Raw genomic sequence first — 27,372 nt, 5'->3', positions numbered from 1 at the left:
CTGATGCCCCGTTGACTGTGTCTGTTTATTCCTCTGCCCTGGGCTAAGGTTCCTGTGGTGGGTGCTGCAGGAGACGTGCCCCAGATGGTTGGAAATAGGAGAGTGGTGGGGCTATGGGGTTGGCTGCATCAAGAGAAAACCCACAGTTGAAGGCTTCTCAGTTTTATTTTTAGAGTTTTCTCTAAGAACAAAGATCTCTGTGTATTCTCCTAAAGATAGAGGATTTGATCCGATCTAAATAGTTGGGAGTAGCTCGTTCTGGCCAAGGCCTTGTTCTCTGGCTTCCATTCCTGCAGGCAGTCACACATTTGCAACATTCATGGATCAGCCTTTTCCACTGGGGAATCTGGGTCACTTCAGTCATGTTTCTCAAACAAAACATTAGCACTACTTCAGCAGGAAGAATAAAAGCATGGAAAATGCCCTAATGCCCACAAGCGCACAGTTGAATACAGAGTCAACTGTTGAAAGGGTCTGTGTAACCACATATACACATCTGTGTCTGTACAAAAACACACACACAGGGAAGAAGAGGTCTATCTTGCCTTAAGCCTTGCAAACTTGAAACTTGGATATTCCAAAAATTTAGATTTAGAATAAAAATAAAATGGGATAATTGGTCAATTTTTAAAGAATGATTTTTTAAAGTTAAGACAAATAAAAGATACCTTTTTTTTTTTTTAAAGATTTATTTGAGAGAAAGGGAGTATGTGGGTGCACCTGAACATGAGGGGAGGTCCGTGGGGAAGGGGGAGGGGAAGAGGGCTGAAAGAAGTCTCATGACCCTGAGGTCACGAACCAAGCCAAAGCCAAGAGTTCGATGTTCAACCAACTGTGCCACTCAGGCGTCCCAAATAAAAGGTACTTCTATTCCAATTAAACATTTCATGACAAAATTTATTCTCAACTCTTAGAAACACACCCTTAAGTTAAGACAGAGATGCCTGGTTTTAAAAACAGATGCCACTCTCCATACTAGATAGGGTTGTCCTGTGAATTTTACTTTGTGGCAATTTTATTTCACCAAACCAGATCTTCTTTGAAACAATGGAGCTGATGCCTAAAAAATATCTCGGGCCGTGCTTGGTAGGAGTCTTTGAAGTGAAAGCTGTGGCATCCTTCTACTTTGTGCTGCGGGATGATACATATATGTATTGTCTTTGTTAATTAACTCCATCTGTTTTGAAAGCCTGAAAGAGAGATTGGATGAAGCTGCATATATGCACGGAAGGATAATATTCCTTTTGCACTAGTCAGCCAGCCGCTCCAGACAGGTTTTCAGTTTTCCTTTTGCTACGAGTTGCCAAAGTGCTATGGAGCTGAAGCTCATTCTTCAAGACCCTGTTGTTGAACTGGGCATCCCGTGCACTTGAACCTGTGCTGTCTACATGAGAGAGGCTGAGTTTGCTTTCTGCTTTGGGAAAGGGTAGTTATTTTCCAAGTGTGCTTTCTGTGGCAGGTGAAGGAATCTTCTGCCTTGCAAGTAGAAAATTCCATTCTGTAAATCTGAATGACCGCCTTCCTAAGCCTCTTTGAAAAACGTTCGAGTGAAGTCAGACTTCCACTTTATATATGTTCCCTTTGGTGAAAAGTTGGGTTTTTGTTTATTTATTTTTGTTTTTTTAAGATTTATTTATTTGTTTTAGAGGCGGGGAGAAGCAGAGGGAGAGGGAGAGAGAGGAACCTAAGCAGACTCTGAGCTGAGCATGGAGCCCAGTGCGGGGTTCGAACTCAGGACCCTGAGTTCACAACCTGAGCCAAAACCAAGAGTCGGTCGCTTAACTGACTGTAACACACGGTCACCCCTGATGAAAAGTTTTCATGGTACTGAATTATTCTTTGCTGGTTACAGGGAGGCTAGTTAAAAATTTTGGACGATGGGGATTCCCATTTTTTTCCAGCTCGGCAGGGTCTGCATCCCCAGTGGGTTCTCCAGAAGCAAAGGCATATATTGCCTGGTAGCATCTCAGTTAGGACAGGACAGTGTGTCCGAAGCAAGAAAGAGCTGGGGTGAGGTGGGTGGCTAAGGTACCAGCCGTATTAGGCTGCTCACTAGCACATTATCTCCCTCCAGCCTCATGCTGCTTCTCCTGCATGTCTGCAGTCAGTTCATGATTTGAATACCCATCTGCAGAAGACAATATATGAGTTTCTAATTCTCTTCCCCACGGTCATTTTTTTCTTTCCTTCATTCTGAGTCATCTTTGATTAAAGAAAACAAAGATGTTACTGTTAATTATGCACCCTTTCAAACAGTGCAAAAATTCTTTTGTGTGTGCGTAGGGATGGTTTGGATGGGGATAGAGATTTGTGATGGCAGTATTTTAAACCACGGACCAGGACACGAAGAATCATGATGAAAAAAAGTGTGAGTCTCTACTACGATAGGAAAAATCGTTTCTGCTTTTTTATTCACATTCCTCAAATCTTTTACTTTCTTCCCTAACACTATCAACATAATTCTAGTCAGCCGTTTTTATTCTCTTTAAACATCTTATTAAAACTGAAGCTTTGTTCAAATAGCTAAAATTGCATATAACAAATGAGTTACCATAATATTGGCAGGTTGTAGGCAGAGCGCATGAGCAAACTGGCAAGCTGCTGTCTGCTCCTGGCACTTTAAAGAGTAACGTGAAATGGGCACAGGTGCCACAGAATCCGCACTCAGCTCTGTCAGGGGCTTGGCACAAGGTTCTAAGGTAATCCTGGGACTCTAGTTCTATGGGCGAGTTGGTGCAGGCTGGTGGGTTGGCACACCTCCCGGAGAGGGGAACACCAGCTGATGGGAAAGAGGGGCCATCCTGAGAAGTCTGTTTTAACAGTGAGCCCCACCCACAGTCAGACAGGAAGTGGGGCACATATGGGTTGGGGGCTAAGGGAAGATCTAAGTCAAAAGGTGAGTTGAACAAGACCTTGGAAGACTCATTTTATTTTTTTTAATGTGTCCCAACTGTGGATGACTTGTAGGCACTCAGAAGAGAGAGAGAGAGAGAGAGAGAGAGTGTGTGTGTGTGTGTGTGTGTGTATGTAAGACCTCCATCTTTATCTTTCCTGACTCCAGAAACTCAAAATCTCGTGTTGGCCTCCTTTGATGGTGGAGGGCCAGGTCTTTGCAGTTGCAAGCAGGTGTTTGTGGCAACTGTGACTTAGCAACAATTATGTGAACGAGAAAAAAGTTGTGAGCAAGCTGATTGTCTGCAGCACATGGAAATTCTATGGTGGTACTTTGTGGGAGGTTTCCAGGCAATGAGTGTTCAGTTCTCTTTTGATGTCTATTTTTTTTTTCTTCTACAGTTTTTTGAAGAAGCAGGATGCTGATCTAGACGTGGAAAAAGTAAGTTGACAAGTTTTGCACTGAGAGCACATGCCTTGTGAATTAGAAAGGGTGTCCCATTGGGACCCAGGACTTGGTCCACTTTGAACTTGGGATCGTGATTCTGAGTCTCTACGTTTCTAAGAGAGAGGTTGAGTTGGAGATGGAGTTGGTACATGAATAGAAACTCTTCCCTCACTTAGGTAGATCTGCCATTTCCCCCCTTCTCTTAGTTGTAACACTTGGTTTTGATAACTATGGGATAACTATGGGAAACATATGTTTTAGCTATACGACGTGTCTCCTTACCCCAGAAATAGAATGGGACAGCTGTCCTGTGGCTGATGAGCCTTCAGGGGCTGCTGAGGGGTGGGTAGCACTCTGTCTTCAGACTGGTTAAGGAAGGTCCCTTCAGTCCCTCTGTTTTCGTTTTTTCTCCACTCTGAGATGACTACTGCTTACCTCTGCCCTAGTTGTACCTCCAAATTGTAGTCACTGTGTCACAGGTCATTCTTTCATTCACTGAACACTTTTTGATGCTCACTGGGGTATTAGGCACCGTGCTGGAATCTGCTGAGACAAAAATGAATGTGACCGACCAGTAAACAGGCAATGATTATAGAATGTGATAGAAGTGTGCAGAAGGGGCTCTGGAAGCTCAGACTGAGGCTGGACTGTCCAGAAAATCTCCCTGATGGAGGGCATGTGTGAAGGAACCATGTATCCATTGCTTCTGCAAGCGTTTGCTGAGTCTTCTCTGCCTGTCCTTCTCTCGTCTCCCAGGTGCCCTGGGTTCCCATGAAAGGCTGGACTTAAGCATGTCTCACTCGCCACCCGTGGGATCCTATTCTGCCCTGGTCTCCACGGCCCAGTCACATTGCCTTGGAGGTAATTTTTCAGCAGTTCAGGGGCTGAGCACTCAGGGGCTCTACTTCATTGTCTAAGAATGACTTGGGGTTATTTCTTGTTTTGAACTTGGTGTGTAAGACAGGTTCTTCTCCCCAAACTAGAGCCATTCTTCATGCAGTTGCTGTACTTTTAAGTTAAGGAAGTATACTATCTGAAACCTCCTTCTAGAACAATTATGAGCAACCCCTGACCTTTGACCCATGTAGCCCCCTAGCTTCTGCAGAATGGACTGTGATCTACTTTCATTCGTGGCCTTTTCAGCTCACGCAAACCAAGGTGACTCAGGCTCTAGTCAGGGCTAGATTGGAGGGGAACCTTTTTAAAATCCTGGTGTGCTTAGGTTTGGCCTGTAAAAGCCAAAGGCTGGCAAAGATACTCCCTATGGGGGCGGGAGGCGTGGGGAGGGCCCGTACTGTGGCCCTCCTGGCCAGGCTGGCCCCACAGCAGGTTAGAAGAGCCTTTGGGTGCCTGGATCCACCTCGGGATGGTGTAGCGTGGAAGAGCCGGCATAGCCAGAACCCTGGCGGGACGGTTTAGGAAGTGCCTGGAGCTGTTCCAGGTTGCAGGGCTTGCCCTGCCTTGTGCGAGGTGAATCCTACAACCGTGAAAGGGGGAGGTCCAGTTTATGGAAGAGGCGGGTCTGTTCATTGTGTTTTCCGTATAACCCAATGCCAGGCAGACAAGACGGCTCAGTAAGTAGGGTGGGAAGCCCTGAGTGGAATGAATTAGAGTCTTGCTTCAGCTCTACTGTCCACTTGCTCTGAGACCTTAAGCAAACCTTTTCTCTTGTGCAAGCCTCATTTTTCTTATCAGTAATGTGGTCCCTCTTCCAGGATCAAGTAAAATTCTTCATTTTTTAACTTAAAAACACAAATGACACTTTTTCGTGTTTTCTTACTTGGTCCTTATACCAAAAAGGATAAAGCACTGTTAGCCATGAGTGAGAAGGATGCTTAATAAGGCCCACCAGAGGTTGGGAGCTCCTGGCAGGAGCAGCCCTGTCTATTGTCTGTACCCTCACGTACAGCACTGGCGGCAGGGAGTGTCTAATGAGGGAATTGTGACCGACCCTGTCCTGTGGGTTGGGTATTTGTTTAAGTACTGAGGGGAATTCAGAATAAGAGATGCTAAAAGTGTGGTGGGAAATGCTTCTTGGGCTGCATGAATTTGAGCTGCCTGCAAAGGACTCTTGCCTGCTGCACCCTCTTGGTCCCATAGTTAATGACCTGGAAAATACTTAACTGCCCTAGGGGAGTTCACTATTTTAAAAGTTCTAATTCAAAAGCTCCAATTCCAGATTTTTTTTCTAATGCTGATAGAAAGCTGTTGAGCACAGATGTATAAATTGTTCTTTTCGCCTGTATTTAAATATCTGCCAGGAAGAATCTAGAATAGAGTGTGCCTCCATTGTATAATTAAATGATACCTGCTGGCCAACCCAAGGGAAGAAAAATCACAGAAGTCATGGTGTGTTTTTTTCTAAATGGCTTTTTGAGTTTTCTCATTCAGTTGAACATTTTTGTAAAGATAGAACTATGAATGGAAAATTAGCCTTATCTCGACATGTGAAAGCTCAAAGATAAGTCAACTAAATGCTGTAATTATTATTATCTATAGTTTATTGAGCTTATACTACATATTGAGTGCTTTCTCTGTGTCACACTTGACCATTGCAACAATCTTGTGAGGGAACCATGTCCCTTACCATGAGTTGCTTGAGGCACCACAGTAACAGCAAGGATTCTAATTATATCTGGGTCTAGAGCCTTCTCTTTCTCATGCCATACCTTACCTTAAAATTGATACAATATTTGGGATAATATATTTGTGTGATTTCTTTCTAAAAAGTTTTATGAGTGATAAAAAAGCAATGTTACTTTCTAGAGAGGTCTTCGCTAAGACTCCCTCACAATCCACAGGGTTACCGTGCCACCCTGCCCTTCTTCAAAGCTACCATTGTTGTATAGTCATTTGTGCAGTGGCCATCTAGTATCTGTTCCCTCTTGAACTGTAAGCTTTGTCAGATCTGACTCCTTTCACGTGCTAAGCCTAGGACCTGACTTCTAGAATGCCCTCTTAAAATGTTGACTACAGGCGTGAGACAATGGCACATGACCAAAATAGCAGATAATGAGAGTCCGTGAAAGCCACCTTAGTAAGTGGCAAGGTAAAAAAATCTTACTGTGTACTCCAGCAATCATGTTTCTTTTTTCCATCTATAGGTTTTATCTGTGGAAACCATGCTAATTAATAGCATTATATGGCAATAAGACAATCACTCCTTGGCTTCCTCTTCAAAAGTACAAAGTTTCAAGCAGACAAATGAATAGATAATCCTTAAGAATTAAGTAATCGTGCAAGCAAAGAAAGTCTAAGGATAAAAGAGGGAGGAGCAGTAAGAGCAGAAGGGAAACATTAATACTGCTTTGTTTTGGTCTTTTCACAGAATCTTCTTGAATTATTAAGGGATACACTTCTGAGTATGGTTTACATAAATCACTGATTTAAAGATATACAGTGTATCTTCTAAAAGTAAAACCCATACTCAACTGAATTTTAGAATATGTAATCAGATTATGTCACAAGGACAAAAATATACTTTTTAAAAAATAAAACTAATTAAATTGGGTTCTCTTATTTGGTAATTTAAATCATGATTTAAATGGGTTTGGTGAAAACAACATCTACTTTGGTTGTAATGACTTTCAAAGAGCTAAAGAGAGAGGTTTGAGATCCATGTATCCTCCATGATTTTCATGCATGCTGCGTGGCCTTTGTCTAGCATGATTGAAAGCATTTGGCACTTGCCTTGAGAGAGACCTGTCATTTTTGTAGTTTCAGTGAGAACCAGAATCCCTGTATTGCTATTACGTTTGCAGGGTTTAGATGGCTGCCTTCAGGCCACAAATATGGCCATAGATCCTACTGTCTGTTTGATAGCTACGGAGTGCACCCCAAATAAAAATTGTCATTCAAAAGAAAAGTAAACAGAATGCTTTAGAATGTTTCCTTTTTCCCAGTGAATTCCTTAAAATGTGTTCATCCATAAATGTAGAATGTACGTAGAAGTTGCTCCATTTTCCAATTTCTTTTGTTTTAATAAGTCCCAAGAGAAGTGATAATGATATCCTGGTTTCTTAATGTGGAGCTGATAGTTTTTGTTTAAAAAAAAAAAAAAAAAAGGAAAGAAAGAAAAAAAAAGTCATTCTAAACAATTGGTTCAAAGTTTGAGACTGCATCCAGAACCAAGCTTTAAGGCATGTATATTGGATTCCTATGTAGCTGGTTGAGAGGTAGAACAATTAATTCATGTAAGATTTTTCTTTAGTAGGAGGAATAGGATTTTCCAGGAGTCAGAAGGTCAGCAGTGCTTTTGGGGGGGAGTGCAAAGGTATGAGGATGTGTCTTCAGTGAGAATGTGTCTGTGTGTGGGGCAGGGGACGGTGTCAGGGTGTAGCGTGTCCCTGTGTAGGCTGATTGCCGTAAGGTGTGAAGAGGAGGAGAGAAGAACACCCATAAGCAGAACTCGCTGCCCTCTGTAGAAGCCACTACTCCCTGAATGGAGTGGAGGTCTCACGAGGTAGGTGTGGGGAATGGAGAAGGCAGCCCTGGTGTGCAGATGGGACTGCGCCTTAGACTTTCTGTGATTCACATGCTTAGGGCTGTCAACCCCAGGGCTTATAGGATGCCCACTTGTCTCCCATTCTCCATGCCCTGCCTCAGCCTCCACATAGACTGATCCATTTTCTTGGAGATTGGGCATGGGGAAAGACCAGGCTTCCTACAGCCTGCTTTCCTGGTGACTTGGGAACAATTTGGGTGGGAGGGGGTTGTTTGGGAGGGAGGAACTTCCATGGAGTTCTGCTTTAGGTCGAAGAGCAAATGGTTCTAGTGCTGCATTGAAAACAGTTGTTAGACATCACGCATAATAACTGACCAATTTTCTTTTATATAAATCTCTGCATTATAAACCTAAGTGCTGTGGGAGAAGAAAAAATATGTCTTCTGCCAATCTGAATTTCTAAGATAATAAAAGATTCCCTCTTCCTAGACATAAACTCGGGCAGATGTTGGTGACCATTGGAAGAGCTACAGAGAACAAAATCTAAGTTGTGATCCAAGGAAAGAGTTGGAAAATTATGGGTGAATTGTCTAGTCTTTGATGCCAAACACATACTTCATTTGTTCCTCAAACATTAACAAACATCTGTGGGCTAACCACCATCCTAGGCCACATGTTATCTTACTCAGTAGTCCTGTTTTACATGTGAGGGAAATGAAACCCAACAGAACTGAAATGATTTGCCCCAGGACTTATATCTGGGAAGTCACAAGATCCAAAAGTAGCTCTCAAACTCGGAGTACCCTCTGTTTCCACTCTACCGTGGATGTTCTCTTGTCCTGGTCCTACCAGGGGGTCCCTTGGGGGTGACCACGTGAGGGTGACTTTCCACGAAGGCATTCTGTAGGAGTGGGAATCTGGGGAGGCCTGTTCCTGGGCTCGGGATCATCTCATTGTCCTCCTCTCAGTAACATTCATCATTCTACAAGGAGAGAGCTGGATGCTGCCAGGAGAGAGTGGGGAGAAACTCAGCCCACGTCACAATGGAGAATCAAGACAAGCTCCCACCTACTCTGCAGGCTTTCTCCTGTAGCCGTGAGTTGCTGCATAATTTCTTCCACTGCAGCCAGGCCTGCTGAGGGGAGGTTGGAATCCCTCGGTCGTCGGATTTATTGTCTGCTGAAATCACCTGTGAAGGAGAGATTATTAGTAAAATATGTGTAAAGAATGGCTAAGAAGATACTTTTGTCACTGCCCCAAAACACTTTCAAAAGCAGAGCTGCACTTGGTCTGAGCTGCTGTGTGTATGGGGAAGAGACCTAAAAATATGGGAAAATTCAAGCTTTTCCCCTAACTGTGGTTATTACTGCCCACTTCGGGGGGGGGCTACACAAAAGTTTAAGTAGAAAATCTCTGTATTCATTTACTGTGGCTGCCATAGCAAGCAGCCGCACACTGGACGGCAGAAAACAACAGATTTCTTCTCTCCCAGTTTTGGAGGTCAGAGCCCACAGCAGGATGTCAGGAGCACATGCCCTCCAGAGGCTGAGGGGGGAAGCTGTTACTTGCCCACCAGCTCTTCATGGTACAGGCGCTCCTCTGACTTGGGGCCATATAAGTCCAGCCTCAGCCTTCGCCTTCAGATTCTCTTCTCTCCTTTGTGCGTCTCTGTCAGAGCTTCTGCGCATCCCTCTTGTAAGGATGCCCGTGATGGCTTTTAGAACCTGCTGGATAATTCAGGATAAGCTCCTCCTCCCAAGATCCTTCACTTCATTAGACCCTAGCATTCCATTCTGTGTGATCACAGATTGCAGGGATTAGGAAGTGAAAATCTTGGGGAGGGGGTGGACATTTTTCTGCCTCGCACACCTTCTCTTTTCCACATTTTTCATTTCCTGGAACATAAAGCTTATGACCACTGGTTTCACACAATACTTCCAATGAGTTTGATTTTTCCTACAAGGAGCCCTTGGGAGACCTAAGAGCCCATCTAGTCTCCCAGGCCACAGAACAGGCAAGACCATGTCTCTCTTCTTTCTTAGATTGGGGTTAATGTGAAGTTGAGGAATCATGGTTTCTGAGAGCAGGGAGAGGTCTTCAAAATCATAGTCTCCCAGTCTTAGGGGGAAACTGAGGCCAGGATGCAGGGTGAGCTGAGGCAGGAACAGAGGTAGGACCAGCACCTTCTGTTTCAAGCCACCTCTTCCACGATATGCCTGTATGCGTCCCTGTGTGTGTGACCCTGTGTGAGAGTCCTCTCGTCTTGTAAGTCTCCATGTCATCATTCTTATGACAGCTCTTTGGCACTGGAGAACCCCATCCCTGCAAATCCCCCTTTCCTCAGCCATCAGCCCTGTTCTTACAGATATTCTTACAGTACCTAATATTAGGAATTCTGTCATTGTGGTCACATCTCCCTGGAGGCGTTCCCTTAAGAACATAACACTCAGACACGAATGGTACTTCTGTGATGGCTTGCCCAGTGTAGGGTAAGAACTCTACTGCTGGAACTATTAGGTCTTGTGAGATGTACATGTTTTCTGCATCCTTATGTGCTACACTTAGGGGAACCAAGGTCACACCTCTCTTTAGCCACCCTGTCACACTTTTGCCTTGTATCGAACTTGGATTTGGTGCACATCCTTAAGACTTTGAAATACGAATTGCTTTAAACCTGTCCCCTTTTGCCCTGCCAGATAGAAGAGCCGGGTTTCTGTCCGTAGCAGGATGGGATCAGCTTGGGATCCAGACAGAGGCCAGACAGGGGTCCAGAGAACAGACACATCGGCAAGCTGGTTTGTGCTCATGTGCTCATGGGGATGGTACCAGCCGCAGACAGTAAACAGGAGGCAGTTAGGGCAATTTGGTGAGGCACAGAACTGGAGAAAGCCTTCCACAGGTGGCCATCTAGATGGACAGGTGTTGGCAGCAGAATTGTCCAGCTGAGCAAGCCAAGGGGCAGATAGGAGGAGCACTGGTGGGAGGGACAAGACTCAGACAAGAAGCTGATGAAGAGATGAGTCCTGAATAATGAGTTCGAACCAACTGCCAAGACAGGAGGGCCCAAGATAGGAGCTTGAGCCCAGGGAGTAAGAGGAAGGCCCTGGTGTGACGTCAGAGTCACAACACTGAGGTGGGTCTGTGTGTCAGTGGCATGGAGCCTCACCCATTCAGAGCCTGGGGTCCAGGTCACATGGCAGAGCTCGTGAACAGGGCTGAGTTGTCCCAGCTGAGCAGATTAGAGGGTGTAAGGTAGGTGATGAAACCCTCCTATACATACACAATTGGTTTTTTTTCTTACCGTTTAATTTTTGTGAACTCTTTGGGTTCTTTTTTGGTCTGAGCTGGCTGAAATGTTTTAAAATCTCCATTCTTTCCTCTCATTGATTGACTGTCCCCTCAGTTGTGAATTATTTGTGATATCCCTAAGCACATCTTGATGAAAACCTTACCAGGGATGAACCTACAAAGCCCCGCTGTGCAGGGCCCTCCCTCCAGGTCAGCATTGCTCCTCGGTGATGTTAGCACCGCTGGGTATGGTTGCTCATCACCTCTGGGGCCTTCAGACTGAATTGTCACCTAGCCCAGGGCCTTCCGTCTCGAGCAGCTGTGCTTCAAGCGACAGATGCTTTGCTGAGGCCGGGTGCTCTGTGTCTGTAACATACCACTCTGATAGTCCCTTGAAAATGCCCTGAGATGAGGGCAGTGCCCCAGGAAGGGAGAGTTAGGAGCATTGCTGTGAGGGCGGAGGTCCCTCCGGTTGTTCTCACTGATGTCCATGGGTTTCAGTCCTGAGCCCCACATCCTGTAGCACACTTGTGGGTGTTAGCCATGGGGGATTTTGAAGGTGAGACTAGAAGCCTGCATTCAGATGAGGAGCCCCAATCATTGCTTCTAGGGTTCACCATTACTAAAGACATCCTCCTTTGCAGATTGCATGTGGTCTCTGAAGAGCCGACCTCACTGTTGGGTGCGTAAGGCCACTTCTTGGAAGATGTAGGGGTGTTCGTGAACTTGTGAAATGTGCCACTACTAAGTGTAGTCAGCATGTAAAGTGAGGGAAAGGAAGTGAGATGCTGTGCGGATCATTTATGTGAACCAAAGAAGGGGGGAAAACAACAATTCATTCATTTGCATAGTTCTTCCAAATAAGATTCGCCAAGACCAAGTGGGATGGTTTCAGGGTCAGTCACGAGGCGGCGTGATGTAGTGGAAAGACTGTGTGGGCCTCAGGGGCTTGACTCGGTCCTGCTGTGCCACCCGAGAGCTGTGTGATGTTGGCCGTGGGGGAAGCGGAGAGTCAGACGCAGAGTTGCAGCAGCGGTGAGTGAGGGGACGTGCGGGGGCCTGGGAAAATGATCCAGGAGGACTCCAGGACGGAGTTTGCAACTTCTGTTTCTTGTTCCTTCTTTCTTTGGGCAATACTGGCCAAAGATCGGATAACTTCCCAGTGTGACCGGGACAGATCCATGCTTGGGCCAGAAGAATGGGCGGGGGGGACGTTTCCTTTCTATGACTTTAATTTTTCTGTTGCTTTTCATCAAGATTTAATGCCATAGTTATTTAAAACAAACAGAACGTGTGTGTCTGTGTGTGGGGGGAGATTTTGTTCATCTTTGGAAGAATATTCTGAAAAGTAGTCCTACTAAACTGGTGGTACAGGAAGCAGTAGTTTAAAAAACAAAGTAACAGTCACTTTGCCTAATACGGTTATCAAATAAGGGGGAAAATTTTTTTTCTTTACCAGAGAGCCTGACCCGTGTGTCAAGGTGATGCTTATTGCAAAAAAGTAAATTTGATAATGAGGTTTCAAATTTGAACAATCCTTAGGTATTGAAATGAAATAACTTCTAAAACCTATTCACAGAGTTTGGAAGTCCTCACAGGGATCCACAGTGAAGTTTTAGGTACGGGAGAGAACTTGCTGGCAAAATGTCCGTAGTGCTTCTCACTGTCTAACCCATGAACTGGAAGAACAAAAAATGTTGACAGTTACCATAATATTTACTGTATTTTCTCATATTCAGTTATATTTTTTAATGTAAATACTGGCCACTACCCAATTATGTAATTTTATTATTATTCTATTTTTGCAGTGGCTTAGAGGAGAATATAATTAGGCCTCCATGTTCTGTAGGTAGTAAATACACCAACGACAAGATGCCATGTAATGTTTTTTGAAGGAAAAAGTAAAAAGCTTTAGAAACAATTTCAGGGCCAGCGGAACAAGATGTCTCAGGGTGGGAAAAAGCACTTGTTTGGTTTCTTTTTTTTTTTTTTCAAGTTTTTCTTTTTTTTTTTAAATAGACTTTATTTTTTTTTTTTAGAGCAGGTGATAACAAGAATAAGGGGAAAGTACAGAGATTTCCCAAATATCTGTGTCCCCCTATATGCAGAGCATCCCCCATTATCAACACCCTCACCAGAGTTGGACAGTTGTTAAAATTGATGAACCTAAATTGACACAGCAGTAACCCCCAAAATCCATAGTTTACATTAGCATCCACTCTTGGTGTTGTATGCTGGATCGAAGTACGACCACGAGTATCTGCCATTATGCTATTATATAGAGTATTTTCACTGCCCTAACAGTCCTCTGTGCTCTGGTTGTCCATCCTTCCCTCACCCCTAACTTCTGGCAAACTCTGATCTTTTTTTTTTTTTTTTTTAAGAAAATCAAATTCCCTAAACTCAGATCTCTAGGATAGTAGTTACAGTTTATGTATTTTTTCCCCCCAACAAGCAGTCTACCAAATAGGAGAGAAAACCCAACGTAAAAAACTTTGCTAAATTCATTTGTTTTGAAATAATTTTTTTATCACTTTTAATTTTTGAGTAGGAAATAAGAAAAGCTTTTAGAATAAACATTACTGAAATGGAACAAATTTAATAAGAATTCTTATTTTGTCTAAACGACGGCTGTGGTACCATGATCAGGGACTCCTGAGAGAGCCTGAGGTTGGAGGAGAAAAGTAATCTCAGAGACTACCCTTAAAAGAGGTAAAAAGATGAAGAATTGGGGTGCCTGGGTGGCTCAGTCAGTTAAACCTCTCCTTTCAGCCGAGGTCATGATCCCAGAGTTCTGGGATTGAGCCCCATGTCGGGCTTCTTGCTCAGTGGGAAGTCTGCTTCTCCTCTTGTCCCCACTTGTGCTCTCTCTCGCTATCGCTCTCAAATAAATAAGTAAAAATCTTAAAAAAAAAAAAAAAAAAGATGAAGAATTATGGTAAGGTCAGGAGCCCGGGTGTCTGGGAGATGAGTGGAATTAAGATTATTTTGCAGGAAGAAAGAAAAGGTGGTTTGAGAAATCAGGCCAGGCAGCAGTAATGCAATGGAGCAAACTTGACAAGCTTCTCAGGAGCACAGGACACCCTGTGGTTAGGTCAGGTTGGGAGATCAAGGCCAATATTGTTGCCTGCAGCAACTTGGTATAATTTAGCAAACAGTCATTGCACTCTGAGTGGCATTTCAGGTTCCCTTGCAGTGCAGTTGGTACCACCTTCTGAATGAGAGCTCACCACGAGGTTTACCTTCCCATCAACGGTGAATGTTCCGCGTGAATCTGTACAGAGAATAAAGGCCGTCATGTTGGGTCTTCAGTGGTTATCATGTTTAGAGGAGGGAGTTGGACAGAGCAAGCACGCAAGTCTAAGACAAAGGTCTGAGCTGAGGACTCCACCTGGGTCAGAATGCCTGGAAGGAGGGGCTGAGGGAGGCAGGTCCAGGGTGAGAAGTGAAAAGGAAAATGATGATCATGAGGATGTCTACAAAGGTGTGTGTGTGTGTGTGTGTGTGTGTAGATAGATAATGTATTTATATTTATTACTATATATTATATTGATGTAATTTTATATATGTATAATATTCTATAATAAATATATTTGTTATTATGTGTTATTATATTTATATTCCTACAAAGAAATATGCATATGCATCAGTTATATACATATATTACAGATATACATACACAGAGAAGGGAGTGGAGGGAAAAAGAGGGTAAGAAATACAACCCCCTGTACCCATCCTGCAACATAAGAACTAGAATATCACCATTACTTTGGGAATCCTTATGTGTTCCACCCTGGCCATATTCCTGTCTCCTGGTACCACTGCTGAATAATTTTGTGTTTGTTATTTCCTGGCTTATCTGTTTAAGTATGTTTCCCTATGGCTTTTCTATGTAATCTGTTATTAAGTTTTGTTTGCCCTGGGCATATATAGATACGGATATATAGACATGTAGTATTGTACCATTTGCTTTTTTTTTTAATCAGTCATTTAAGATTCATCCCTGTTGATGCATGAAATGACAAACATGAAATTCACTTATCTCCACTGCTATATGGTCTTATATTGCGGGAACATACCATATTTTATTTATCCAGTCTCCTCTCGTTGGGCATTTGGGTCATTTCCAGTGTTGTGCCATCTTAAACAGTGCTGCTGTGAACATTCTTGTATGTACATCCTCCTGCAAACAAACTCTTAGGACAGGTGCCTAAGAGAAGAATTTTGGAGTCTTAGAGTATGTGCATCTTCAATTTTACTGGATAATACCAAATTATTTTTCCAAAGTGGTTATATTTGGACATTCCATTTGACATTCCCACGAGTAAACATGTTACTTTTAAGAGAAGGGGGAAGTCCGAAGTGCAGGATTCATTAAACGTTGGAGAGGAAAAGGATATCATTAGGGTCTGATGAAGTACAACTCACCATCAAATGTGCGGTACAGAGAGCTGGGGATATGAAGAAAAAGATACGGGTTTTAAACAGGCACTGTGGATAGGGTGATAGGTTATCTCGCGTGGACTATAGTCAAGTTGTCATTAAGTGGAACAGTTCCATCTCCGTAGGAATGAATTCCCCATTTGTCCCCATTTTTACTCCATTCTCCCTGATCAGCAGGAATCTTTAGTGCTCTATCTGGGGAGCAGATAGATGCTTCCCGGCGTTTAAGTATACTGTTTCCACATCACACTGATGGCAGCATGGATTCTAATAAAATTTTCAAAACAGACACAGAGGCACACAGGCATTTTGGATATTACTTTCCTCCAAAGGTAAGAGATTTTTCTTTCTTTCTTTTTTTTTTTTTTTTTTGGAAAGATTTTATTTATTTATTTGACAGACACAGGTCACAAGTAGGCAGAGAGGCAGGTGGGGGCAGGGGCTGCGGGGAGCAGACTCCCTGCTGAGCAGAGAGCCAGATGTGGGGCTTGATCCCAGGACCCTGAGATCATGACCGGAGCCAAAGGCAGAGGCTTTAACCCACTGAGCCACCCAGGTGCCCATAAGAGATTTTTCTGACAGGCATGCTTTATACTTTATAAATTCGGTCAGCTTACACAGGATTCAATATTGCTGACTCTTTTATGTCATAGGGTTATTTGCCAAAAACCCAGAGCACTGCTGCTGCTCAGTCACTTGACCTGAGAAAAATGGGTACATGGCATTTTGAATAGGAAATTAACTATGAAACATGACACAGTTCTGGGTGAGCATGTTGGCCTTATTTTTGTAAGTTCTGACTGCTCTGACACATAAAACGGATAGGACTTGTTTTCTTTTCGAAGAATTTCCGTTCTTCCAAATCTAGATTTTAGTGAGGATAACTTCTTTTGTTGGCATTCCTAGGAAACCGAAAGTAAGGGCACTGAACCATTCACAACACATGTTGTCTGGGGTCTCAGAAGTGTAGCATCTTTGAACTTGTTATTTTGGGACGACCCTTCATTAATAGTATTCATCAGACTTATTTGCTTCTAGGCCTAAGAGCTCAGGGATGGTGGCATTTTCAAAATATTTTCATCATAGTTTTTTTTTTTTTAAATCATCTGTTGATTGGTATTGTCTATTTGAAGCTTTCAGTGGTGACAGTACGTATTTGGGAAGGCAGCATGTTACACTCAAGATGAGCACTGGGTCTTAGGTGTGACTAATGAATCACTGAACACTACATCAGAAACCAGTGATGTACAATCTAGTGGCTAACTGAATATTAAAAAAACAAAAACAAAAACAAAACCATGATTTGCTCCCAAAGCTGCAAAGAACCACCAGTGTTTCATGGTTTGAGGGCTCATTATGTAAACTATGACATGTCTACTCTTGGAATATGATCTGTTAATTAAAATGATTGGAAAAATTGTTAAATAAGTTAGACAAATGTTTAGTTTGATACCAAATTGTGGAGTATGATCGTAATTTTGCAAAGCATAATACATACCTAGGAAAAACCTACGACAATTATACCAAAATGCTAACAGTTGTATTTGGGTTATGAGATTACAGGGATTTTTGTCTCAGTGTTTGTTAATGTGATTATATTACTTTTATAATAAAATTAATTAAAAGGCTGGACTTAAGAGAGATCAATCTGGATTCAAATTGCCACTCTACCATTAACCAGCTGTTTGACCTTGGGCAAGCTACTTAACCGGCTTCCTCAGGAGTTCAAGATGTTATATCTGCCCCCATAGGGTTGTTGCTAGTCAGGTAATATTCCCAAGCACCCCGCCCCTGGTGCAAGTAGCTACTATGGCGGTTCCTGTCCTCTGCAGCTTCCCCTTCTCTTGTGAAACAGGCCTTGCCCAGGACACGCCCAACAGCCATGAGTGATGCTCTTTTATTATCTGGTTTCTATTTCGTCCAGTTGGAGCCTCACTCTGATGTCAGTAAACACTTTTGACCTCTCAGAACTTCTGTTTTAGCAGTGACAACTGATGGTTATTTTAGAGAAGTGATTGGTAAGAATGTTTGGCCTTATGTGACAGGAGGGGAAATTTGAGGAACTGGACTTCCTAAAAGTTTGAGAATTTTAGCTGTTCAAATATATATATATATATATATATTTATTTATTTGACAGAATGATGCTTCCTTATTTGAGGACATCTTAATATCCCTTGGCTAATAAGGAGGGAACATGTTATATGCTTGCTAAACAGACTGGTGATTTTCTTGGCTCTGTCAAGTTCTTTTAAGAGAAAAATACAAATAATATATAAGATAAGATTTAGCAGGATCCCCAGGGGCTGTGTGTGAGCCCTAAGATGTTAACCAAGCTTCCTGATGACAGGAGATGATCATGTTCAGCAGTTGGTGTAAAAAGGGCCAGAGCTGCTCAATGAGATCCTAATTTTTAACTTATTTCAGGGTAAGTTTATTCAGACAAGGAGAGGAAAACTCATTTCTTTTTCCTTTTCTTTTTTGAAGATTTTATTTTTAAGTAATCCCTATACCCAACGTGGGGCTTGAAATCACAACTCTGAGATCAAGAGTCACGTGCTCTGCTGACTGAGCCAGCCAGGCACCCTGAGAACTCATTTCTTAAGCGTAAGAGCCAGCTATAGATGGACCAGGTGCTGGAAAATGTTATCTTGCCCTGGTTTAGAGTATATCCTTAGCAAAGGCCCAAAGAAGGATGCCCTTATGCACAGGGCCCGAGTCATCCCATCTACTTGGACCAGTTCTTAGAGTATCTGAGATCTCCCCTAGACTCTTAGAGTCTGAAGACAGGAGTATATTCCTGACCTCCTCAAGGCTAGGATCCAGGTCTGTGCACTCCCAGTTCATGTCCTGTTTAGAATAGCAGACTCTCCGTCTGCCTCCAGCTGGCTTTGTACAAGTCACTGGACATGCTGAGCCTCACTTTTGTTGTAAGAAGAGAGGTTTAACCTCTAAGTACTCTTCTGGGTCCAAAGTCCAAAAATTCAGTAATTCCCTTGACTATTTTCTTCTTCTCCTTCTTCTCCTTCTTTCTCCTCCTTCTACATGCCAGCGTCTTGAGAGGTATAAGTAATTAACTATAGGAAATCAACTATAAATTCTTGTTCCTTCAAGTTTGAGGCTCGGAATCAGGCCTCCTGTCTTCTGTGGATGGCTTGGTAGGGTCAAGGTCTTTCTTCTAAGGCCACAGTTCCCCATGGCATGGTTTCTTGGCCCTATGAAGGTCAAAGATGGCATGGCATGATGCCAACTGGAAAGCAGTGGCAGGAGGTTCCTCTCTGGTGAAACAAGCTGCTATAGCCCTTTAAGAAGGAGAATCGAGCAGGAACAAGAAATGAAGGGCATACAGACTGTATGGGAAGAAGGGCAGTTCCCTCTACTTGCAGGTGACACGACTGTTTACATAGACAAGTCCTAAGGAATATAAAACCACTTCTAGCGAGAACTAATGAACTTAGTAAAGTCATAGGATACGAGGTCAATATACAGAAATCAATTGTATTTCTATATATTAGCAGCTAATAGGTAAAATGAAGCTAAGAAAACAACTCTGTATAACAGCAACAGAAACACATAAAACACTTAAAAATAAATGTAACAAAACTATCAGCTGATGCAGTTTCTGAGGGCATTTAAAGGTAATGGGTGCTAATGGTCACAGACAGTTGGGATTGGACTTGGTTTTTGTAGCTGTTATCATTTCTCAAGGGGAAAATCTGTATCAACTTGCATCATTGTTTAGCATCATCAAGATGTGGATTGTAATGTCATCTTGTATTCAATAAGCCATGTAGCCCTCCTACGGCCACTTCACGATTTACCTGGTACCAAGCATACCTCCTTTGCACTTTGGGTATAGAGTGAAGTCCTGAGTGATTTACAGGGCCAAATTAAATTTCATGCATAAGATGTTCACTCAGGGGGCGCCTGGGTGGCTCAGTGGGTTAAGCCGCTGCCTTCGGCTCAGGTCATGATCTCAGGGTCCTGGGATCGAGTCCCGCGTCGGGCTCTCTGCTCAGCAGGGAGCCTGCTTCCCTCTCTCTCTCTCTATCTCTCTGCCTGCCTCTCTGTCTACTTGTGATCTCTCTCTGTCAAATCAATAAATAAAATCTTTAAAAAAAAAAAAAAAAGATGTTCACTCAGAGAGTTGTGATTTTTCTTTATTATTTGTTCTTACTTCTCTCCAGGGTGTGATGAGGCATTTAATCCACCAGTCAGCAGGAGGGTCTGTGTAATGAATTTTTATATGCCCTGGTCATTTTAATGTAATCGTCCTTGTTTTAAAAGGCTTCATTAAGTCTATTGTTAGGATTGTAAAACTACCTAAGAGAGACACGAGGGCTTTTCCCATTTTCAGAATTCAACAGACAGTTTCTTAATTGCACTGCTTTGGGTGAATGGTAATTAAATGGGTTGGGAGAATGTGCAATATTTATTTATAGTAACAGACATGTCATGTATTTATAGTCATTACTGCACAGTGTACTTGATAACATCCTTTAGGGGAAAAGGGGTCATGACTATTAAAAGTAGTTCCAATAATTGTTTTTGGCAGGTCTTTGAATCTAGCTGTGAATATTAACAGATTCAGGTACTTTTATATTAAAATACCACACATAGTAAACCTCTTGCAAGGAAACTGTACTTGCAAAATTCTAAATATACTTTTAGCATTTTTAATGTAAAATATTTAAACATGTTTGCCAGTGTCAGTAGTCTTTGGAGTGTTATAATGTACCTTAATTTTGATAAGGTGATAAGAGAGTGACTATTCCTTGGTTCTTAAATGTGGTAATAAGTGCAGTTTTAACATCGTATTCTTAATGTCCTCTGACATGGTAGATTTGTCAAGCAGGTAGGAGAGAAATTTCCATCAAATATTGAGGATCTTAATACCAACTAAACCACTGGTTGGGGGCCTTTTAGAGGACTAGATGAAAGCTGGGGAAGTCCCCCATCAAGAAAAACCCGTGCACACATACACAGAAACACAAATACAGTATGCTACCTCAGGAGGTCTGTGGACTAAGTTCCTGAATGCCTCTTCATGGACCCAAAGATGTGAATCCTTGATCTACATGCAAATTGTACAAATAGCCCCTTCTGTTTTGCACATGCCCCATGTCTAGGCTCTCCACTGCCCATGTCTGCAAATTCATTTTCATTTATACCTTTTTGCCATAGGACATTTTTACTCAGTCTCCGTTACCGGTTAGTTCAGTCTAAATGCAACAGAAATAGAGAGATCCCTTTTCCACCACTACTGATCTCTGTCTCATCTCATCATTTCTTCAGTCCTTATAGGTGGTCACCATCTTCTTCCTCTGCCCTATCTCCCCAAAAGCTGGAACAAGTGTGCTGTCTTACCCCATGTCACTTATATATTGATAACCGTTTTGTCACATGTTCTTTCCACTGCTTTCATCCCTTCCATTGTTTATCAACACCACCCTGCTACAAGCCTCAAACATCTCTCTTATAAATGGGCCCAAACTTCCTCTGTCCCACCCCTCATTTGGTACTCTATCTTCCCTATGTGTGGCCTGCCTTACACAGGCACACTTTTACCTTGCCCCTACCCTCTTGGACACCTTTGGGGGTTCTCCATCACGGCACACAGAAGGTTAAAAACCACCAGCTCTTTAATTATGGGGGCTGGCTCTCCTCCTCCCATTTCCCCCAGAGACTCTTTCTTTCCCCAAAGCGCCTTGCCTGTCCCTATCCAGCCACTCCTCTCCCATCTTCCTGCACTGCCAATAGCTCTGGCCCTCCAAGAGAGTGCCTAGGACAGATGATCAGTCTGCTGATAGGCAGTGGTTGGGCATCTCACGTTTTCTGTAAATAATCACTGAACCTGGCAGGAAGATGGGTCCCCAGGTCTGGGCAGCCTTACTTCTATGGAAGTCTGTACTTCTGTTCATTTAGTAACTTTTCCCTACCATCTAGCTCAATTGAGTCATTACTGAAGTAAAGATACTTTGGAAATACCTTTTTAAAAAAGAACATGGGGGCCTCCTACACTGTTGGTAGGAATGCAAGCTGGTGCAACCATTCTGGAAAACAGTATGGAGGTTCCTCAAAGAGTTAAAAATAGAGCTACCCCACGACCCAGCAATTGAACTACTGGGTATTTACCCCAATGATACAAATGTAGTGATCCAAAGGGACAAACGCACCCCAATGTTTATAGCAGCAGTGTCCACAATAGCCAAATGATGGAAAGAGCCTGGATATCCATCAACAGACGAATGGATAAAGAAAATGTGAGACACACACACACACACACACACACACACACACACACTCACAGGAATATTATGCAGCCATCAAAAAGTGAAATCTTGCTGTTTGCAACAACATGGATGGAACTAGAGGGTATTATGCTAAGTGAAATAAGTCAGAGACAATTATCATATCTTACTGATATGAGGAATTTGAGAAATAAGACAGAGGATCATAGGGGAAGGAAGGGAAAAATGAAACAAGACAAAACCAGAGAGGGAGACAAACCATAAGAGACACTTAATCTCAGGAAACAAACTGAGGGTTGCTGGAGGAGAAGGAGGTGGGAAGGATGAAGTGGTGTGGGTGATGGACATTGGGGAGGGTACATGCTATGATGGGCACTGTGAATTGTTTAAGACTGACAAATCACAGACCTGTACCCCTGAAACAAATAATATAGTATATGTTGATTTTTTTAAAAAGCATGGGGGCAAGGGACTAGGAGGATACTATGAAGCAAATAAATCTGTGGCTTACCCCACGTGCACCTTCTCATCTTCCCCTGCTGGTCTGCAGGCCAGCAGACCCCACTCACTCACCAGGGAGCATGGCCTGTCATCTGCTCCTCTTTGTGTCCTAACACGAGACAAGGGTGGGCCTAAGTGTCTGATAAGGGATGTGTGCAGGTGCCACCGTGCATCTCTCGTGGTATCTGATAGTTTCACAGCTGGACGTGACCTCTGACATGATCTCCAGCCACCTCATTTGACAGCTGGGCAAGCTGAGGGTCAGAGAGGTTAAGTGACCTGTCCAAGGTCAGACAGCAATAAAACCAGCTATTGAACCTATGTTTTCTGACTCCTAGTCTCTGTCTTTGCTACACTACAAGTGCTCCACCCACCATTCTTCCTTTTCCCCTTCTCCTTCATCTCTACACTTATTAGTACCTGTTTGAGGCCTATGGATATTCTGAGCTCTTCGTGCTGCTTCAGTTATCTGTTGCACTTTAATAAGCATAAGTACTTAATAATTATCTTACCTTTTGAATAGCACTTTGTACTTTTCAGGTTCTTTCACATATGTTTTTCCATTAGCTTTCACCACAAACCAGTAAGATAGGTTGAGCCGGTATTATTCTCACACCTCAGAGGAGATAAAAATAGTGACTTGTTCTAGACCGAGACCATGTGGCAATAAGTGACACGGTTGAGGTTCGAGCCTGAGGATGATAGCAAGTTAAAACTGTTTTGGAAATCTGGCTTTGAGCTCTGGAATCCTTCCTTCCTTGATGTAAATATAAAAAAAGTTGGGATTTCCTATTTTCTAACCGTTTCTAGTTTAGTGGCTCATTTCCTAAAGTATGTTCTGAAGCACACAGGTCCCGCCAGATACTCAGTGAAAAATGGGTTGCATGGCCAGAGAAGCTGTGCAAAGCTGCTTGGTATATGCCCCTCTTGAGGATTCCGTATACATATTAGCATTTAAAGGTTCTGACAAGTCCTACTGCAAGGATAACTGTTGAATGTACATTTTTTTTTTTAATCAGCAAAACACACATGACGAAATTTATCATCTTAGCCATTTTTCATTGAACAGGTTAGTGGAGTTAAGTATATTCACTTTGTTGTTCAACTCATCTCCAGAATTCTTTTCATCTTGCAAAGCTGAAACTCTGCACCCCTTAAGTAACAATTCTCCCCTCCCCCAGCCCCTGGCCACCACCATTCTACTTTGTGTCGCTGTGAATTTGACTACCCTTGGGTGCCTCACATAAATGGAATCATACAGTATTATCTTTTTATGGCTGACTTATTTCACTTAGCGACATGTTGTCAAGACTGATCCATGTTATAGCATGTGTCAGGACTTCCTTCCTTTGTAAAGCTGAGTAATATTCCGTTGTATGGATAGTCCGTGTTTGTTTATCCAGTCAACACAAGCTGACACTTGAGTTGCTTCCACCTTCTGACTGCTGGGAATAATATTGCTGCAAACATGGTTGTACAAATATCTCTTCAGGAGTTTACTTTTGGGGCACCTGGGTGGCTAAGTTCATTAAGCATCTGACTCTTGATTTTGGTTCAGGTCATGATCTCAGGGTTGTGAGATCAAGTCCTGCCATCAGGCTCCACACTGGGCATGGGGCCTACTTAAGAATCTTTCTCCCTCTACCCCCCACCCCATGCTCTCTCTTTCTCCAAAAAGAAAAAAAAAAAAAAAGAATTTACTTCTGTTCTTTTGGATATATACCCAGAACTGAAATGACTGAATCATATGGTGATTCTGTTTTTAGTTTTTTATGCAACCACCATTGTTTAACATATTTTTTACCCAAGTTTCACAGATTCATTTGACCACAGAATTCTTTTTCCACATTGTACCTTTGAGTATCCCCCAGAACCCGGGCCTCCCAGAAAACACTGGGAAATCCTGAGCCTGGGATTATTTCCGCTTGTGCCAAGGATTTCCTCCTGTTCCAAGGAACCAGCAGACCTCAGGATGCTGGCTGGGCATTTCAGCCCCAAAGCTGCCAGCCCACAAGCGAAGTCAGCAGGGTGGTCCCCGGAACTGCAGAAGCCAAGGAAGCTCACAGGATACACAACAGACTGCAGCCCGGGTTCCTCCGCCTAGAACTGATGCTGTGAACTTGGCACTGGCCGAGAGGCTGCCGTGGCGGCACGTAGGCAGCACTGGTTAGGTTGGTACCTTCGTTCAGCGGGACAGTGAAGAAGAGCCACCCCCTGCCTACACGCAGGAAGGGGCCTGGAGAGGGCTTCATAGTGAGAAGTGTTGGAGTGCAAAAGCCACCGTTTCCCTCATTCCTCAAGGAGGAGGTAATGACACCTGGTCAAAACCGTGTGTGGAAGAGCTCCTCCACTTGTTGTGCTGACTCCATCTAATTGGCCCTTAATGTGGTTCCTAAATAATTGAGGGGTAGTTGTAAATACGATCGTTGTGTGGGTAGGTAGAAATGCCAACTGAGTTGATCTGCTTTCCACAGATGGAAAAAGGGGTATATGGGGCAAAGGAAGTAAGGTGAGGAAAGAAGAAAAATCCCAACCCCAAAAGCCGCTGGACACCGTCGTCAGCTGTGCTTGTGGTCTGCCTCTTTCCTGGACAAGCTCAGGAGGGGCCGGCCCTTGGTGACTTGAAGGAGATACTACATGATTGAACACCCCACGTGCTCAGTGTTGTTTCTGTCTACACTGGTTTGAAAACTGGCACGGGCCTGAGTGGTCTTAGGGGCACCTGAAAGAGAACAGACCAGGAGGTTACAGAGCTGCTGTAGCTCCCTCAGGCTGTTTGCGATGTTGATAAGGATGAGGACGTGGAGAGAAGATAAAACTATGGAGCGGATCTGTAGCTGCAGAGAGCTCCAAGCTGCCTCCAGGGAGCCTGCAGGGCCACCCGTGTCTTCGCATCCTTGCCCCAGAGCAGGTAATGATAGCCGGCACCGCGGGTTGAGAATTTCATCAGCTCTCTGGGATCCTTAGATGAAAGCAGCTACTGATGCACAAATTATTATTATAGGAGACTTTATGTTCTGTAAATAAATACTATGGCTTATTCTCTCGGACTCCTTTGCTTTTAATGAGTTCAGACTTGGCCTTGCTCATTGGCCAGTTTCCAGCCATGCTGTTCCCCTGGGATCGCAGCTCCATATGGAGGTGCTGAGGCGAAGGGGAAGGAGCCCTGACGGAACCGTATGACCTGGGGCGATTCGCTTCCCCTCACCGGGCCCCGGCTTTGTCATCGCCGCCGGTCCTTTGCTGAGGTTCCTTCCAGCTCACTAGGTGGATGATATTTATCAAAGATTAAACACAAAAAGAATTCACCTTCAAATTACAAATGTTTATCAAGTGCCTTTTATGAGCTAGGCACTGTGGTAGGTGTTTGGGATAAATCCGTGAATGAGGCAGCTTATTCCAGTTAGGGGAGAGGAAATGAAACAATAGGCAGTAAACGTTAATGCATAAGTGAGTTATATAGTTGTTAGAAGGTGATGTGTTCTGTCCAAGAACAAAATAGTGTGGTAAGTAAGAGGGATCGAGAACACAGGCAGGAGTGCAATTTAAAAAACATAACAAAGAGGAACTTTTCCATGATGAGAGTTGTTAGAAAATCAAGTACATTGTTAATCAGAAGCTATAAACATCTCCCTTGGAGATTTTAGGAAAAGAACATTCTACTCTTCTTTTTAGATTCAGGGATATTCTCGTTCAGATGTAGCAGGATTAACCAGATAATCCTTTTGAAGGCTTTCTTTTCCAGTGATTTAGTTGTTTGTGCAGGGATAGCTCCAGAATTTGTGCATACGTGTGTGTGTGTGTGTGTGTGTGTGTGTGTGTGTGGCATGTGCACACATACACACGTATAGATAGGTGTTTACACACGTGTGCACACACACGTACTTCTGTTTAAGGAGCACTACAAGCCAGAGTTGGGTGAACCCAGCTGCTGGCACATCTCCCAGCAAACTTTTAAAAGGTCAGCTGTTGGGCCATAATAATATAGCCCTCCCATCCTGCCATTTTCCAGGGGAAGAACTGGAACACAGAAATGCTAATGACTCACCAGAATCCGCGTGAATCAGGGATGGGTAATAGGACCTGGCTCCGGCCCTTGGACCATCAGTCACCCGCTTCCAGTGCCTCCCTACATTCCTTTTACAATGAGGCAGACAGCTTGGTTGTTTTGACTTCCCCTCCCCTTTTGCTCAGGAACCACCTCCACTCCCAAGTCTGGATAATTAAATAATAATAAGACTGGTTTAATACTCTAACCTTTATGCATCCAGAGCCCCATGGTCCAGCTTCAGGATGATGTTAGAGTCAAGCAGATACAGTCCAGTGGTGACAATTGCAAACAGCAAATTCTTTGTGTTTGTCAGGGCACCAGTGGGGACATAGAATCTACAGCAATACCTCAAGCCCCTCATTCTCCCATCAGATTTCCTCACACTCTACAGCATTTGTACACTTACTGCCTTTTCCTAACCATGACCCATTTCTTTTCCACCTTCCCTTCTTATGCTGCATCATAAGATATCCCCCAGGGAGGCCAAGATCAGAACATTTCCCAGAAGGGCAGGCGAGGGGAAGAACCAGCGAAGCCAAGTCAGAATCCACCTTTGCGGCTGGGGGAAGAGAGCCTGAAAGCAGGCATTCTTGATTTCCGCTCCCCTCACACCACTGTTCATGCTGTGCGAGTCATTCTTCTGTAGTGCCCCATGTGATTTACACCTCACAGAAATCCTGGGTGGTCGGTATTGATAGCTTCATTTTGCTGCTGAAATAAACTAAGCCTGAGAAGTCAAGTAACTTGTGTGGTGTGCTCTGTAGACAATGCTAGGATTTGAGCCCAGTTCTGTCTGGTTATAGAAGTGGTGCTCTTGGTCCTACGTGGCGCTCCCTCTAAGTAACGTAAATCCCAGAGGCTCCATGTTCTTTCAGTTGCAGATTTGTTTGGGTGGGAAGCGCAAGTACAAAACTAAGTCTTTGGTGTTTGTTTGAGGCCGTTAAATCTGTTCTCAGCAAAGATTTTGGAAGCCTAGGAGCTAACTGGAGAAGAGGATGTTCCCCCAAAGTGGAGTGCAATCTTTGTCTTATTTGGAAACAGAACAGTCTGGGCCTC

General features: G+C 43.5%; 1 protein-coding gene across 6 annotated transcripts in view; it reads left to right on the top strand.

Moving 5' to 3' along the window:
* Window positions 1–27,372, top strand: part of FYN (FYN proto-oncogene, Src family tyrosine kinase) — a 210,536-nt gene that overhangs the window by 24,925 nt on the left and 158,239 nt on the right. For 3 of the 6 annotated variants that reach the window (XM_032858344.1, XM_032858336.1, XM_032858345.1), the window contains exon 2: window positions 3,295–3,334. The exons of 1 other annotated variant lie outside the window; for it this stretch is intronic. The gene's annotated coding sequence lies outside the window, so the exon portion shown is untranslated. Of the gene's footprint in view, window positions 1–3,294; window positions 3,335–4,096; window positions 4,202–11,923; window positions 12,108–27,372 lie in introns of those variants that run through there. 2 more of the 6 variants (XM_032858337.1, XM_032858338.1) reach the window with 2 other exon arrangements.

This window comes from Lontra canadensis, unplaced genomic scaffold (assembly GCF_010015895.1).
Source record: "Lontra canadensis isolate GAN:19392208 unplaced genomic scaffold, GSC_riverotter_1.0 scaffold14, whole genome shotgun sequence".
NCBI classification, from domain to species: Eukaryota; Metazoa; Chordata; class Mammalia; order Carnivora; family Mustelidae; genus Lontra; species Lontra canadensis.
Note: the sequence above shows the minus strand (reverse complement) of the source record. Positions and strands in the feature narration are given on the sequence as shown.